The sequence below is a fragment of the Camelina sativa genome, chromosome 6 (assembly GCF_000633955.1).
Source record: "Camelina sativa cultivar DH55 chromosome 6, Cs, whole genome shotgun sequence".
Taxonomy (NCBI): domain Eukaryota; kingdom Viridiplantae; phylum Streptophyta; class Magnoliopsida; order Brassicales; family Brassicaceae; genus Camelina; species Camelina sativa.
This window is the reverse complement of record NC_025690.1, coordinates 13,776,717-13,794,746: the sequence shown is the minus strand read 5'-3', so window position 1 is coordinate 13,794,746 and position 18,030 is coordinate 13,776,717. Positions and strand designations below refer to the sequence as shown.

Genomic DNA, 18,030 nt, shown 5'->3' with positions numbered 1-18,030 from the left:
TCTTGGATTCATAATCTATGTGTATTAAGCTCTCTGTTTTGTTGGATTGTTGTATCTATATGTGTATTAAGCTCTCTGTTTTGTTGGATTGTTATATCTATATGTGTATTAAGCTCTCTGTTTTGTTGGAATTGTTATGGTTTAAAGTTTCAGAATTGAGAGGGATAAATTTAATTACGTTTTCAATCTTTGTGACCCTTACGATGGAGCACCGAGGAACTGATTATTGGAAATGACGCTCTGTTCCATTGCAAAACACAATCACGATAACGTCAGTGTTTTGTTATACACTGCTCTCAAACATTTTGGAATTTACTACTGTATATGTACCTGTGTTGGTGATTCTGAGGTGGTGATAATGTTCAGGGAACAAACCTTGTGTTTGTTGAGCACGGCGAATTCCCGGTATACTAATGTTTGATACACTGGCTCATATTCTAGGCTTGAGATATGTCTTCCCTTTGTCCTGATTCTAAAATTTATCAAGTTAAATTCTTACAACGTTGTGGTTCGTTTCTTTTGACTTTTGTATGCTTTTTACTATCCGAGCTTGCTTATGAACTTTGCAGTCACCAAGATTACATCTCATGGCTCAAATAATTGATGAACTAGGCAGCAAATAGACTGATCTCTTTCCATACTTAAAAGATAGTTAATTATGTGTGTATTGGGTATGATGCTAATAAGTTTCATCTTATTTGTCTTGATGTGTACGTATGTGATGCAGAGATAATGGAAGCACATGTCCACGTAAAACCTCCCTTTCCAATTATGAATTATGAAATCAATGCTTTGTGAGGATGTGTGTATACTTGTTTTTTTTGGCTTCGTGAAGGCTTTAATGAAATTCATATTGGCTTTCCTGAAATTCATATTGGTACATAATTCATATTCTTGAAGGCTTTCCTGAAAAGATTTGGATTTAGTGGAGATGGTGAAGCTTGCGGTGAAGATTTCAATCTGAGATCTTTTCAATTAAGTGCCAAATCTATCTACTGAAGCTTCAATCAATTGCTAAATTGATCGACGGAAGCTTCTCCATCTCCACTAAATCAAAATCTGAGATCTCACCTTTCAACCTCATCTTCAAACCTCCTTCCTTCACCATCGTCGCTTCAGCCCCACGAATTCTCATCGCCAGAGCCATGGAAAACAAACTCAACAACGGGGGCTTTGTCGTTACAGTGAGAACGTACGACGAAACAGAGTCTGGTGACTTCGTATCTCTGATCTGTGATGATTTTGTGATGAGTAATCTTGTTAGGATGTTTGTGATTTGTGGTTTGATGAAAGATGCATGTGCGTTGTTTTATAAAAACATTATAGAAAAAGATTTGGTGGTGATGGTTGATGGAAGAAAGAGATATGGTGAAGTTGTTTTGATGAGGAAGAGAAAAGATTTATTGTCAGTGGTGGAAGCTGCAGAAATGGGGAAAGAGAAGCATAAACTGATGAATAAAGGCTTGAAAACATCTATAAGTATGTTATAATGATGCTTCACAAGGAGATGGAGATTACAAAGATTGATTTGATTAAGACTACTCAAGCTCAACTTATTCAGTTTCTCAACTCTTTCTACATCTAATGATTATATTCTTCAAGAGTTTGCTACATTTTCAGACATACAAATTGCAAATCCAAAGTTGGCCATGTAGATGTTGGTTTCAGATATTTGGGAAGACTTTCATAAAATTCAAGTTCGTCTTCCTGAACATTATGAATTCCTTCCTAAACTTAGAAAAATGTGTTTTTAAATCTCTTTATTTATCTTTTGTCCTAATGAATCACAGAGTAGTCCATTACTAAGGGTAATGTATCAAAGATTCATCAATGTCCTAACCATCTCTTTATATATATTTTTTTTATGAAAGTCATCATAAATATTAAAGAATCTTTCCTAAACTTCATTTAGTTCTACCTAAATAATTTTGTTTGCATCCAGCTTGGTATTTAACCTATATTAATGTTTCTTGTTATACTTTTTGCATATGAACATATTGGCTTACTGGTTACACTCTCTTAGACAATTTATAAAGGCTTCAGGTTTGAATCTTGGCAGATGTTAAAGAGCTCACACTTTTATTTTATTTTATGAAAGCCATCCTGGATTTTAAAGGACCATTCCTAAACATCACTCAATCTTTCATGAATAAATTTCATTTATGAAAGCCTAATATGACAAAGATTACTCTATCCATGAAGAGTAAAGATTTCATTTTTGTGCATATTCTGATGTTTACTAATGTCCACACTTTTTACGAAGGTCTTTTTGAATTTCATCATGAATTCTAAACATTTTATGAATGTCATCCTGAAATTCAAGAAATCTTTCAAGAAGTTTGAGGAATCCTTCCTGAACTTCGTAGAATCCTTTCTTGAATTTTCTGAAAACTAAAGAGAGAACATGTAGCAAACTCAATCACAACTACCTCAACAACTATTAACTTGTCTAATAGAAATACAATCACATATTCAAAAATCAAACATCATTATACTTCTACCATTGTCTTTGGTTTGTTTCTTCTACCTCTAAACCTCTAAATTATTATACTTCCACCATGTCTCTCAGTCACGTCCTCCGTCGTCTCTGTACCATCATCACCACTTTGATACCATCTAACAACATAGAGCATCGACCAAAATGCCTAAACTAAAACCGCATCCAACATGATCATTGGGGAGCAAAACATGGATATAAGCTTCAACATCATAGAGTTTTCCTTGCTTGCAAAACTTCTTCACAAAAATGGAATTTGTGACAACACATAGAAAGCCACACATAGAGATATGGTTGAAGATGGCATCAACCATATCAAAACACTTCACCAACACAATTTTATCAATTCCAGAAACCAAATAAACAAAAACAAGGAAATGACTAGAGTTCATGATTGAGAGACCCATATCACAAATCAACAATCTACTGGAAATCTGAAACTTTTGGAAATGAGAAAGGGAATTCAATCACAACATATGATTTAATCGAATAAATAAAGCTATGAGACCTAAGAATGGAATCCAAAATCGAGGACCATAATCCAGAATTGACAATAGAGCTTCATATACATTATCCAAAATTGAGATTACCTTCCGCGTCGAGTGCTTTGTGGCGGTGGTATTAGTCCCTGTTGCGGCAGAACTAGACCTTCTCATCACGGGAACCAAATCTTGGTTTTGGGATCGATCAAATGATAGCCTCACCGTGGCTCAGATCTCTTCTTTGCGCCACCGACATCCCCAACACCACCGTTCGCAAGCTATTTGCTTTGAGGGTAATCAAAGTTGGATGTATTCTCTTTGAATATAATCGACATCCGTCTAGTCTCCGCCGTCGTGTTAATAGAAACCGTCGATGCTCTGGTTCTCTCTCACTTTTCTCTCACCGGTTGAACGAACACCAATTCTCTAATTTTTTCAATTCCAACATTTTGTTTGACCTTTGTTTATTAGTAATATAAATTTGTGCTAATTTTGTCATTTTGAAAAATATGTACTGAGTTTGGAACAAAAAAAGGGAAATTGGCAATAACACAAAAAAAAGCTTTAATTAATTTATTAACCATTATATCCATGACTTTATAGTTTTTTTTGTATTTTCTATAATAATGACAAATTTGCCCATTGTACACTATGAACAACTACCCCTCTCTCTCACATACATAGTCACGTCCATTCTCTTCTCGTTATATACTTTCTCATTTTCTCTTCTACCTTAACCTTTATCTTTCTTCTTTTATTTTTTCAATTTTCTTATCTATCTTTCATTAATTTATTTATAGTTTACAATAAAATCTATTTTATACAAATTATTTGTATTTCACAATCTCACTTAAAAATTGACTTTTTCTTTTATGTTTTTATCTGATTTTTTTTTAAGTGAACAACTTTAACGCAATATATAATTAACATTATGTATTTATTTCTACTATATAGAATATAACAACATTTTATTATATTTTTTTAAATAGATTCTATTAAATAATTTAATTTTAGCATACACTTAATTTGATAGTCTGGATTCTCAATATTGTATCTCTTAGGGTATAGTATCATTTTTTTCGAAAATTTTTAAACTCGACAAATTAAGTTTCATATATTATATGTTTCCTAGAAAACAGCTTGTTTCACATTTTTCATTTTATTTTATATTATTTCATTTCATATGTTCTATTTATAAATATTTTCTGTTTTGTTATTATTTTAATTTAGTTTAGATTTCTATAAAAAGTAGTATAGTATAACATTTATATTCAGATAGATTCTATATAGTATTGTTTGTATCTTACTTACATTATAATGTTTCTTATTCGGCATGTGTTTAACTTGGCTTGTTGAGTTACTTAAGCCAAATTTTTTTTATGTTATAGCATTTCTTTTTCAAAATATATTAAACTTGTCTATTTGGGTTCTTTATGTATCTTGTAGGGTATAAATTTTCTCTTTACGTTGTCTGTTTCATTTAACACTTTTTAAATAACATTACCACGACCATAATACATTTATTACTATTTTATATAGTTCTATACTATTTCATTTGTCATATGTGTAAATCAAAACTTCTTTTATTATTTTTTTACTTTGCTAAGTTTGTGTCTGTTTAAAAAAATTCAAATCATGATATATAGAATAGAAAAAACTAGATTTATTTTTATAAAGATTATAAATTGAAAACAACATTTAAAATAATAAATATGAAATCCACTGAAAAGGTAAAAGACCAAAACATATATTTAAAAAAATAGTTACAGTATATTCTCTCTCCTCTCTCCCATGTCACCCTCTCTTTCTTTTAGTTGTTGCTCCTTGCGTGTGTAATTCACACAAGGTGAATTTGGTCATTTCTCCACATCTAGTGGTTATTTGCTTTGTTTTTCCAGTTAGTATGCTATATTTTTTGTTCATTTTTTTATTGGTTACACAGCAAATTCGCCCATAAATAAATGAGGAATTGCAATGCATAACCAACAAAAAAACTATAATTCATTGTCTAACCACTCTAACCATCAAACTACCATATTCCTTGTATTATATGTATTAATGACAGTTTTGTCATTTTTGTCTTCTTCTACATCTTTTTCATTATTTTTTTTCTTTTTTTTCCCATCCCCATTTGATTTAATACATATATATACTACTAAAGTTTTCATATGAATTATTTAAATTATGTAATTTCATTTAAAAACATAGATCTTTTTCTGTTTATACTATGATAAGTATTTTTTTAAAACAAACTAATTTGATTATGATGAAGTCTCTTATTATATAGAACAAACACATATTCTATTCTATTTTTAAAAAGAAATTACAAATTTTGAATTTATTTTTACTTCTTTTAAACATATGTTTTGGGTTTGAAAATTGCTATTACTCAAATGAACATTTTATAAATTCTCTTAAGTTGTATTTCTTAGATTATAGTCTTTATTTTTAGTTCCAATTTTTTCATAATTATTATCTCTTAGGATATAACGTAAAATACTCGGTATGCAATTAATTCGGTCGTTTGAGGTGCCTTTATTGTATCTCTTAGAATATAAATTTCTTAGTCGTTATGCGTTTAAACTATTTGTTTGGGTTCTGTATGTTGTATCACTTAGGGTATAACATTTTTATTTCAACATCTGTTTAACTCGACAATGGTTAGTTTTTTTAATTTTTTATCTCGTCTCTCAAAAGTTTTGTATTCTCACCACGGCCACTAGCCCACAACCACCACTATCACCACAACCATGTCACTGCGCAACCACGACTACTGCTGCCATAGCTACCATCACCACAATCTTCATTACCATAGGTACTAACACAACTACATTTACCACTATCATTGAATTATTAGAAATTATGTTAAATACTTAAATAGTATATAGTATTATTTTGTTTTATGGGGTTCTATATAGAACATTGTTTTTTTCGTACTAATACTATTTATCATTGTAACTACCACCACTACTAGTACTACCAGTACCACCATACCATGTTTACCACTACTATAGATTTATTATATAAAATTTGTTTCATTTTATAATATATACTTTTATTCTATACTATATAGTTTAAGTGGAGTAACTAAACACTATTTAATATTAAAATTAATTTTTAGCTGATTTTAAAAATTCCAATCATGTTATATAAAAAAGCTATGTTTTTTATAAAACTATTGTAAGATTTACTCAGTTATTTGAAGAGGTTAATTTACCATTCAAAATTAAGAAGGGGTAAAATCAAGGTTTTTGCCATGTCATCACCATGCTTCTTTTTTCTTCTTCCATGGACGTGTCTTTCTGCTGTCCTTTTTAGTCTTTTTACAACTGCCAATGGTTACTCATTTAATTTCATCAATTAGTATGCTATATTCTTTGTTGTTGTTGTTGTTTTTTTTTTTTTTAATTTTGGTTAGACACCAAATTCGCCCTAAATAAATATAACGTACGGCGAAAAATAAAAGAATAGATACATTCGATAAGATTTGCTTTCTACTTTTTGGCATGTCACTACAAAAAATTAGTTGTATTGTATCATTTAAATTGCATCACACAACTAAATGAAGTAATTTTAAATTGTTTATTTACGAGTGAAGCAAATATATATGACATAACATCAATTAACTATAAATGATGTTATAATTATCTAATTTAACATTATTTAGTTAAAATTGATTTACTTTTTATTAAATTGTATCGTTTCTTAGAATTGATATAAAGTTTAAATTTACATTATTTAGATAAGTGATGTATTTATTTATTTCTGGTGAAATCACTTTTTAAACGATTAAAAATTTACATCAATAAAAAACTGATGTTAAAATTAATTATATTAAAAATGAATATACAAATATATTGGTTTTTTAAAACAAAAATCAAATATCCTCAAAATCGATTGAGAACCCTACTTCCCCATCGTCTTCTTCTTCAGCTCTTCACGCTTCTTCATCTTTTCAAAGTTTTTTTTTTTTTTTTGTGCAAATTTATTCAAGTTCATAAACTAAGAATTATTGTAGAAGAACAATTGGGTTTGTTCCTCTTGTCTAACACAATCTAAGGTATGTTCTAGAAACTCAAATCTCATGGTTAGTTTTGAAATAATCCTTTTGTTTTCATTCGTTGATTGATTGATTAATTTCTAAAGCTTACAGACTAGACTAATCTATTTTTTAGGTTTGATGGATAAGTCATGGATAAAAAAAACCACGTTTATCTCAATATTACATATTAGGGGTGAAAAGTTTTTTGGATTTTGCATTTGGTACATTAACAACAACCATGATGAAATGTCCATGTAACCGTTGTTCTCTGGTGAAATATAAGTCGAGAGAAGATATTGATGGTGATTTGATGCAGTATGGCTTTTTAAGTTCTTACACACATTGGGTACTACACGGTGAGGATATATGTGTCACAAGTAATGCAAGAGTAGCTTCTGATATTGCTCCGGTTGAAGTAGATTCAACTTCGACTCTCTTGAATGATCTTTTTCCAGATAGTACTACAAATATTGATGGTGGATATGAACCTGGATCTTCTGAGGAACCTATGGACACTGATAGACCATCAACTTCAAGTGGAAATTGTGAAAAAGGAGAAGGTTTTGATGAGTTGCTTGCTGATTTTAATCAAGAGCTATATGCAGGATGCACTGAAGCTGTACCATATCAAATGTATGTGTGGAATTACCGACAAGGGGATATCTTTGGTGCTTGATTTGCTGAAAGAAGCATTTACACATGCCAAATTGCCAGCTTCATTTAGTGACATGAAAAGGGTTATTCGCAAATTAGGATTGAACTATGAGTCAATTCATGCATGTCCAAATGATTGCATGTTGTTTTGGGGGGGAAGATGCAGAAAGGAAAATCTGCAAAGTTTGTAAAGCATCTCGTTGGAAAGAAAAGATTAAGACAAAGAGTACATGATCTGCTGGGTCTGCAACACCTGATGGGTCTGCAACACCTGCTGGGTCTACAATATCTGCTGGATCTGCAGGATCAAAGAAGAGAAAAAGTAAAGCTCCTACAAAGGTTTTGCGTTATTTTCCTCTAAAGCCACGACTACAACGTTTATTCATGTCATCAAAAAACTGCTACCCACATGAGATGGCATGCAACAGCTAGTAACAATGATGGTAAGCTTCGACATCCAAGAGACGGAGAGGCTTGGAAGGCATTTGATCAAAGATATCCCGAATTTGCATCTGATCCAAGAAATGTCAGATTAGGTTTGGCGACTGACGATTTTAACCCCTTTGGTACAATGAGTGTTAGTTATAGCATATGGCCAGTGATATTATTTCCTTATAATTTTCCACCATGGATGTCAATGAAGCAAACATCAATGATTCTCTCTATGGTTATCCTTGGAAAGCACATGCCTGGTAATGATATTGATGTCTACTTGCAACCACTTATAAAAGAGTTGAAGGAATTGTGGACAATTAGTGATTTTCCTGGTCTTGGAAATTTGTCGGGTTGGAATACATATACTACATCAGCTTGTCCAAACTGCAATTTTGATGCCACTGGACAATGTTTACAGCATGGGAAAAAACTGTTTTATTGGTCATCGTTGTTTTCTTCCTCAAGATCATAACTTTCGTCAAAATAAAAATAATTTTGACGGAAAGATAGAAACCAGATCTCCACCAGTCATATTGACAGGTTCTGCAATTATTCATCAACTAGAAAAGTTGATGTTACTCTAGGTAAGAACCATGGTTTACTTAGAGTTGGAAAGAAAAGAGGTTAAAGTGGTACTGCTGCAGGAAGTAGTACTAAGCAATGGAAAAAAAAGTATATATTTCAAGTTGTCTTATTGGGAATTCATTGTGTTGCGGTNAGTCCGAAACCAAAAAAACTCATTCGGAAAAAGACCGAGAGACTCGTCAACCTCATCTAAAACAGTGGAATGTGTGAAGTGTATAGAGAAAGGGGAATCAATGAGCTTTAAACGGGCATTGCTTCTTGTGACTTCAAAGTCCGATATTGCCCCTTCAAGCAGAGAATTCTCGAATTTGGGAAGGTGGGTGACTTTGATCGACCCTTGCATGACCCTTGCATGACCGTACTCTAGAGAACAACTTTAAATTATATTAAGTAAATAAGGTAGAATAATGGAAGAGGGAAATTGAGATGTTTAGTACCTTCTCATCAATGAGAGTAGGAAATCGACGCCAATGAGTTGGCCTCCGACGTTGCGGGCAGGCCATTGACGGAACATTCTTTCGACGATCTGTTGGTGAAGACAGTGGAATTCATGTTAGTCAGAGAAGAATTCAAAAACCAAGTTAAATCTAAGCAGCATGAAATTGCAGGAGATAAGATTATATAAGCCTGCAACTTACGCGAATTGAAGAAAGGGTAGTGGGTCGTGAATTAAAAGAGAGAACATTGAACGGCATGAATTTCCGTTATAGACTGAGCCGTTACTATGGAGATGGAAGACAGGGAAGGCAATGAGAAGGAGTGGCGGAGTGGCGTTTCTATGCATTAGAGCTTTAGTAAGTAAAACGGGAAGAACAAAGAATGAAGAAGGGGAAGACGGTTGGAGTCGGCGATCGTAAGACGGCGGAGTGGAGTTTGGGAAAGGGTATGCTTATTAGGCCAAATACAATATCTGTAAATTTTAAAGAGATTTGGGCCTTCAAAGAGATTTGGGCCAACTAAAATAGGAAATGGTTAGTGGATAATTTCGAAAATATGGCATAATTAAATAGAAAGATATGCTGACGACCTGACGTGGCTGCACAAGAAAAGAGAAAAAGGTAACTTTATATATATAGATTTATTTAATTGCTAAGTCAAAGTTATACTTATATTTTATATAATTTTATTTGGTTCACTTGATAGTTTGAAATTGAGTTAACATTAAAATATTTGTCGACAATGAAATAAAAAACAAAACAAAAAAGAGATATTTATGAATATGAGCAATTCCACTTTCTGTATCATCATCACCAATTTCATGTTAACATATCATATTCTTTCGTAGGAGTAGACATGGGTAAAATATCCAAACCCCATGATCCAATCCGAACCTGAATCTATAATTTTAAAATCTCAAACGGATTCAAAATCTCTAGACTCGAAAACCCAAATCCGGATCCGATCTATAACTTAAGTTTTTGTTGTATATACATAGCATCGTAAAAATTCTAACATACGTACACAACAATAAATACAATGACACAAAATAATTGGTGTACTAGATTTCCAATTTATCACCACATAATAAATCCATAAACACTTAGGGTTAATTTTACTCTTTTTCCAGCCATAGATGTCTTACAGAAATCATCAAGTTCTTAAACCTTTGGTGGAAACTTGGTTTTCCATTGATAATTGCTACAACAGTACATCCTTATGGTGTGGATCAACACCCTCAACCAGAAACTTGTTCACATGCGTAACATCTAGGAAGATGACATTGGTAGGTTCGTTGTGCATTTAACATTTCTATATATCTAGTTGCATAATACAAAATATTACATTCTATATATATATATATATATATATATATAGGTAATATAAAATGACAAGATATTTAGCGCTTTTATTTTGCAAGACTTGGTATGAATGTGTACGTTTGAATCAACATAATCATGTACATATATGATGTATAGTTCGTTTTTAGTTGTTCTATATATGTTTAAGTCAATATAGTCATATACGTACATAATGTTTTTTGTGTCCGTACATAATATTTTTTTGTGTACGTCCATAAGTCTACAACGAATGAAGGGTATAATTGTAATTTTTAGTCATCTTCAACCTAAGCTCTCTCTTCTACACCCTAATTTTGCTGCCCTCATTTTCAGTTTTTTCATAATCCTTTGTTTTCTTTACTTTTTAATATTTTTTACACAAAAATCATGTAAATCTAACATATTTTAACATATTTTAAGTTTGATAAGCTTATAATTTTAAGTTTTTTGTTAATTATTAGGATGTTTAAGTCAGTTACATAGGTCTAAATATGAATGAACTTTAACACTCCGACTAGAACTCTACTCGCCCATGAACAATTTCTGGTTTCCACTTCTCTCTATGATGAAGAACAATTGGTTTTTCACCACAAAATATCTCGACCTTTTGTTTTTTCTCCTCAATTTTTTTTAACTTGTTTATGTATAATTAAAAAAAACCAGCTAAAATAAAATTACATTACATTTGGAAAAGAAAACAAACTAATATAGTTTGGTTATATGGACATTATTGTCAAGAAATGACCTTGTGGCTATTTCATGAAAAGTGTAATTGACTTTGTCAAACCATGAAAAAAATGTTTTTTTGTGTGTTCGGAATAAGATAACTCTGTAGTTTTTTTTTATAAACAACAATATAAATAATAATATATACATTCGATAAGATTTGCTTTCTGCTTTTGGCATGTGGGTAGTAATTTTATAGATTGGCCATGTTAAACTATTTTTTTCCTTCATAGCTTCACATTATATTACAGGCTAAAAATGGCAGGAGGGGTAGTTTTAGTGTCGTCGAGCATTGTTCGACCCGTAAACAGCAACCAATCCGGTCGAACTAAGATCCATCTTACTCCTTTTGACTTCAGTCTTCTTCAATTCAGTAGTCCTCAAAGAGGTCTTCTCTTTCCAAAACCCGATCCCAGTTTCAATCTCATCTCTCAGCTAATGAGCTAAAGGCCTCTCTCTCTCTCTTGCCTTAGATATATACTTCCCTTTCGCGGGTCGTCTCGTGAAGACGGAGAATCTTGAAGACAATACGGTGTCATTATTTGTAGATTGTGATGACTCTGGCGCTAGATTTCTCCACGCCGAAGCTAAATCTGTCTCGGTGAGTGATATTCTTCAACCTGATGGTTCTGTGCCTTGTTTCCTAGATGACTTCTTTCCCCGCAACGGTTTAAAAAACTGTGATGGCGCACCCGAGCCATTGCTTGTTGTACAAGTCATCGAGATGAACGATGGAGTATTCATCGGTTACAGTTACAACCACATGGTGGCAGACGGAGTTTCTATGTGGGATTTCTTTCATACTTGGTCCAAGATTTGCTCGAGTGGTGGTTCCGGTTTCAAACGTAAGCCTCTTGTTCTCAAAGGATGGTTACCCGATCCATATTCCGGTTTCAACTAAAAGCAAGATCACTTTGCTTCCCAGCAAAACAGAGTCTGCAACCAAGGTCTCAAGTGTTATCAAGCCCAACAACAAACCTGCAAATCCCAATGCCAATGTTCAATCTGCAGTCAGCAACGGTAATATGGTGTGTGTTGTACAAGCTGCCAAAAGTAAAGGTTTCAGGAAGCTCCCACCTGCCTTGTACAATCGTTTTGGACTATTGCAGACTCTAGGTGACAGTGATAGGGTTGCCAGCTATAGGGAAACGACAATATGTGCTTAGTCTATTTAAACAAACCTCTGTCATCTCTTTGTATACATCGAAGCAATATGCAATAAAGCAAAATACTTTTTGTCTCTCTGTTCTATTCTTGTTTTTTTCTTTTTTTTATCATGGTATCAGAGCATTAAAACCTTAACAGGTGTTAGAATGGCTGAATATCCAGATTCATATCCGTTCCCTTCCAATGTTCATGTTGCAAGTTCTGTAACTCTAAAACTCAATGATTCAAATTACCGTCTTTGGAAAACTCAAGTGGAGTCTCTTCTCAGCAGTCAAAAACTGCTTGGTTTCATAAATGACCGATATCAAGCTCCGCCGAAGTTCGTTGACAGAACAGTTGGTGACACAGTTCGAGCCACTGAAAATCCAGCCTATGAAGCCTGGTTCTGTACGGATCAACTAGTCCGCTCCTGGATCTATGGTACTCTGACTGAAGAAGCACTTGGTGGTGTCTGCAATCTCGCCACCTCTCTGGCTGTTTGGACTTCCTTGGCTAACACCTACAACCGAAGCTCCATAAGTCGAGAGTTTGAGCTCAAACGCAAGCTTCATGCTATCAGGAAACAAGGTAAAACCTTTTCTGCTTATGTGCGAGAATATACAGCAGTGTGTGACCAACTGAGTTCTATTGGGAAACCAGTAGAGGAATCTATAAAAATTTGTGGTTTTCTGGTTGGTCTTGGACGAGAATACAATCCTATTGTTGCGGTTATTCAGAACTCCATGTCTCGGATTCCTACACCAACGTTTACTGAAGTGCTGTATGAAATTGAAGGTTTTGATACTCGTCTGCAGTCGTATGATGATGATGTTGTTGCTACTCAAATGGTGTTCCATACTCCTGCTGCTCAGACTCAAGAAGTGTTTCAAGCATCCCAAACCAACAACTACAGAGGTCGTGGGGGTTATAACAATAGATCTGGTTCAAACCGAGGAAGAGGTGGCTACTCTTCTCGTGGACGTGGGTTCTATCAGCAAGCTGTCAGTTCTGGTTCAAATCAACAATCTGGTGCTACAAACACTCGTCCAACATGTCAGATATGTTGCAAAGTGGGCCATACGGCTGCTAAATGCTGGAATTGTTTTGACAACAACTATCAAGGTGAAAATTTGGCTCAAGTTCTGGCTGCTTTACAAGTTTCAGACTCCTCTGGTCGAGACTGGATTCCAGATTCTGGTGCTACATCTCATGTTACCACAACTGAAGCTGCTCTGCAACATGCTACACCATATCAAGGTACTGACTCTATCATGGTAGCAGATGGAAATTATCTTCCAATTACGCATGTTGGCTCCACTAGTCTACCAGTTTCTACAGGTAGTTTGACTCTTAATGATGTTCTGGTTTGTCCAACAGTCAAGAAATCCCTATTATCTATATCTAAGCTGTGTGATGATTACCCATGTGGTGTATTTTTTGACTCTCACAAGGTCTACATTCTGGATCTGCAAACCATGAGGGTTCTAGCAAAGGGACCAAGACGTGAGGGGCTGTATGTGCTGGAGAATCAAGACTACAAGATCTTCTACTCAAATAGACAAAAGGCCACTGACGACTCAATTTGGCATCATCGTTTAGGTCATGCTAGTCAAGGAGTTCTCCAGCATCTTCACAACAGCAAGGCTATTTCAATCAATAAGAGCAGCATCAACTCCATTTGTGAACCTTGCCAGATGGGGAAAAGTTCAAATTTATCGTTTTCAGTTTCAGAGTCTGTTTCAGTTGAACCACTAGCTAAGATTCACTGTGATCTTTGGGGACCTTCTCCCATTGAGTCTGTACAAGGTTTCAAGTACTATGTGGTATTTATTGATGATTTTTCTCGATTCAGCTGGTTCTTCCCACTCAAGTTCAAGTCTGATTTCTACAACATATTTCTGTTGTTTCAAAAACAAGTTGAAAATCAGTTTGATAAGAAGATTAAAATTTTTCAAAGTGATGGAGGGGGTGAATTCATCAGTGGCAAATTCAAGCAACATCTTGGTCAGTGTGGAATCAAACATCAAATCTCCTGTCCTCACACTCCACAACAAAATGGAGTTGCAGAACGCAAACATCGACATTTCATTGAACTGAGTCGATCAATGATGTTTCATAGTCATGTCCCACTTCAGTTCTGGGTTGAAAGTTTCTTCACAGCTAATTATCTCTGCAATCTGCTACCAGCTGCTTCACTCAGTCTTCGATCACCCTATGAAATCCTGTTTCAACAAAAACCGGATTATACGTCGCTTAGAGTGTTTGGCAGTGCCTGCTATCCTTGTTTACGTCCTTATACGGCTCACAAGTTTGAACCACGTTCATTGCAATATGTGTTTTTAGGCTACAATGCAGCTTACAAGGGCTATAGGTGCCTATATCCTCCAACAGGACGTGTGTATATTAGTCGTCATGTGATTTTTGATGAGAGCTTCTTCCCATTTCAGAGTAAGTATAATCACCTGCTGCCCACTTACTCATCTGCATTGTTACAAGCCTGGAAAGCTGCTACTCAGACTACTATGATTGTTCCCCAATCTGATTCTTCGGCAATATTCTTGCAAAAGCCTCTATCATCAGTTGCGGAAATGGAGCCTGCAAACTCAACAGAGGAGTCAGAGCATAACGACATTACAAAAACTTTTGAGGGTTCCTCTGCAAGTGATACAGAGGAATCGATCACTGAGCATAACAGTAATGCAGAAGTCTCTGAGATTTTCTCTGAAGAAGCACAACTCGAAGACAATCAGGAGACTACTCAACAATCAGTTCAACCTGCAAATGCTCATCCGATGGAAACAAGAGGCAAAGAAGGGATCAGAAAGCCAAACCCAAAGTACTTACTCATGGCTAACCCTCACAAACCTAGCGAGCCAAAAACAGTAGCTGAGGCTTTGAAAGACCCACGGTGGACTAATGCAATGGGTGAGGAGATGTCTAATCAACGAGCATGTCGGACATGGCACTTGGTACCACCTTTACCAACTATGAACATCATTGGTTGCAAATGGGTGTTTCGCATCAAGCTTAATGCAGATGGGTCTCTTGACAAATTTAAAGCCAGATTGGTTGCCAAAGGGTATCATCAAGAGGAAGGTGTGGATTTCCTTGAAACATTTAGTCCTGTTGTTCGAACTGCAACAATAAGGATATTTCTTAGTGTGGCTACAACAAAAGATTGGCCAATTACTCAACTTGATGTCAAGAGTGCATTTCTCCATGGAGATCTTCATGAGGACATCTATATGGAGCAGCCTCCTGGCTTTGAAGATCCACAGCATCCTTCCCATGTATGCAAACTAGACAAAGCTATCTATGGCCTCAAACAAGCTCCAAGGGCCTGGTTTGATAAATTCAGTACTTTTCTACTTGAATATGGTTTTACTTGTAGCAAGGCTGATCCATCCTTGTTTGTCTATCATCATAATGGTGATACTCTGGTGCTTCTCTTATATGTGGATGATATCATCCTAACAGGAAGTAATAAGGAACTCTTAGCTCATCTTGTTGAAACTCTTGGACAACAGTTTTCCATGAAGGATCTCGGATGTTTGCATTACTTTCTTGGAGTTCAAGTGCAGATCACTTCAGAGGGGATGTTTCTCAGCCAAACCAAGTATGCTGAAGACATTTTACATCAAGCAGGGATGGCTGCGTGTAACCCTATGGCAACACCACTGCCTCTGCAATTGCCAGCAAATAAAACAGGGGATGAACTCTTCCCTGAACCTTCGTATTTTCGAAGTCTTGCTGGTAAATTACAGTATCTCACCCTGACAAGGCCAGACATTCAATTTGCAGTCAATTTTGTGTGTCAACGAATGCATACACCAACAATGGCAGATTTTGGTCTTCTCAAAAGGATACTGAGATATATAAGAGGCACAACCACGTTTGGATTGCGTCTCAACAAAACAAGCTTTCCTCCAGTGCTTGCGTATAGTGATAGTGATTGGGCAGGCTGCAAAGAAACAAGAAGGTCTACTACTGGTTTTTGTACGTTTCTCAACACCAACATCATCTCATGGAGTGCAAAACGTCAACAAACCGTTGCTCGCTCTTCGACTGAGGCCGAATACAGAGCAATGGCGGAAACAGCTGCAGAACTCACTTGGATTGCTTCCCTTCTCAAAGACCTTCATGTGTCTCAAACAGGTCCTGCAATTCTTCACTGTGATAACCTCTCTGCAGTTCACTTGACAACCAATCCGGCCTTTCATGCCAGAACCAAACATTTTGAAACCGACTGGCACTACATCAGAGAGAGAGTCGCTCTTGGTTACATTGAAACTCGCCACGTCCCTGCAGCTCTCCAAATTGCTGACATATTCACCAAGTCCTTACCCAAGCAGGCGTTCACTTTACTGAGAGACAAACTTGGAGTTGGTGTTCCACTCATCTCAAGTTTGAAGGGGGGTAAAAGCAAGATCACTTTGCTTCCCAGCAAAACAGAGTCTGCAACCAAGGCCTCAAGTGTTATCAAGCCCAACAACAAACCTGCAAATCCCAATGCCAATGTTCAATCTGCAGTCAGCAACGGTAATATGGTGTGTGCTGTACAAGCTGCCAAAAGTGAAGGCTTCAGGAAGCTCCCACCTGCCTTGTACAATTGTTTTGGACTATTGCAGACTCTACGTGACAGTGATAGGGTTGCCAGCTATAGGGCAACGACAATGTGTGCTTAGTCTATTTAAACAAACCTCTGTATCTCTTTGTATACATCGAAGCAATATGCAATAAAGCAAAATACTTTTTGTCTCTCTCTTCTATTCTTGTTTTTTTCTTTTTTTTATCATCAATGACGGAGAGGCCGCCACCACCAAGCCGTGAATCTTCTTCCGTGCACAGTACGAAACATTTGATGCTTCACTTCACAAAGAAGAATATTTCAGATCTCAAAACTAAAGCCAACAGCGAGGTCTCCAGCGACCTAGTAATTCCATCTCTTCAAGCGGTTTCAGTATATATGTGGCGATCAATCATCAGACACAGTGGTATGAGCCAAGAATGAGAGACACAATTTAAACTAGTGATTGATTTAAGGCAGAGGATAAATCCTTCGCTTGAGAAAGATTGCTTTGGGAATATGATCTATCTTGCAATGGCCGTAACCACCGTGGAAGAGCTGTTGGATCGTGGCTTAGGTTGGGCTGCTCTGGAAATAAGAAAATTAGTGGGCTCGCAAACAAGTGAAAACTGTAAAAGTTTTGCAGATGATTGGGTTAGAAATGTTAAGAACCTAAAATTATTCAGTGGCAGTAAAGTAGACGGTGATACTATAGCTATCGCAAGCTCTCCCCGGTTCGAAGTGTACAACAATGATTTTGGTTGGGGCAAACCTATTGCAGCTCGATCTGGACCGTCGAGTAGTTTCAATGGAAAGCTTACACTTTTTCCAGGTATCAATGAAGGAAGTACTGATATTCAGGCTACCCTACGGTCGGATGTACTAGTGAACCTACTAGCTTATATGGAATTTTTAGAGCATAATTGATTGATTTAGGGACATAAAAACTCTTTGGCTTCCAATATTTGCCTCTTTTGTTGTATAATGTAAGGTTCTGGCTATGGTTATGGTCTTGATCATTGCTATTTGAAATGCATTTTATTGATATCCAAAACGGAAAGGAAACACAGAAAGTGTATAAAGCAAACGAAAACAAACAGGACAAGGTGAAACTGCCG

General features: G+C 35.5%; 1 long non-coding RNA gene and 1 pseudogene across 1 annotated transcript; one reads left to right on the top strand and one right to left on the bottom strand.

Moving 5' to 3' along the window:
* LOC104791251 lies at window positions 2,360-3,440 on the bottom strand. Its single transcript, XR_002038519.1, has 2 exons — window positions 3,088-3,440; window positions 2,360-2,736 (listed from the first exon to the last, which is right to left on the bottom strand). It is a non-coding gene; the product is annotated as an uncharacterized LOC104791251 (long non-coding RNA).
* Window positions 11,457-17,839, top strand: LOC104699031 (annotated as a pseudogene).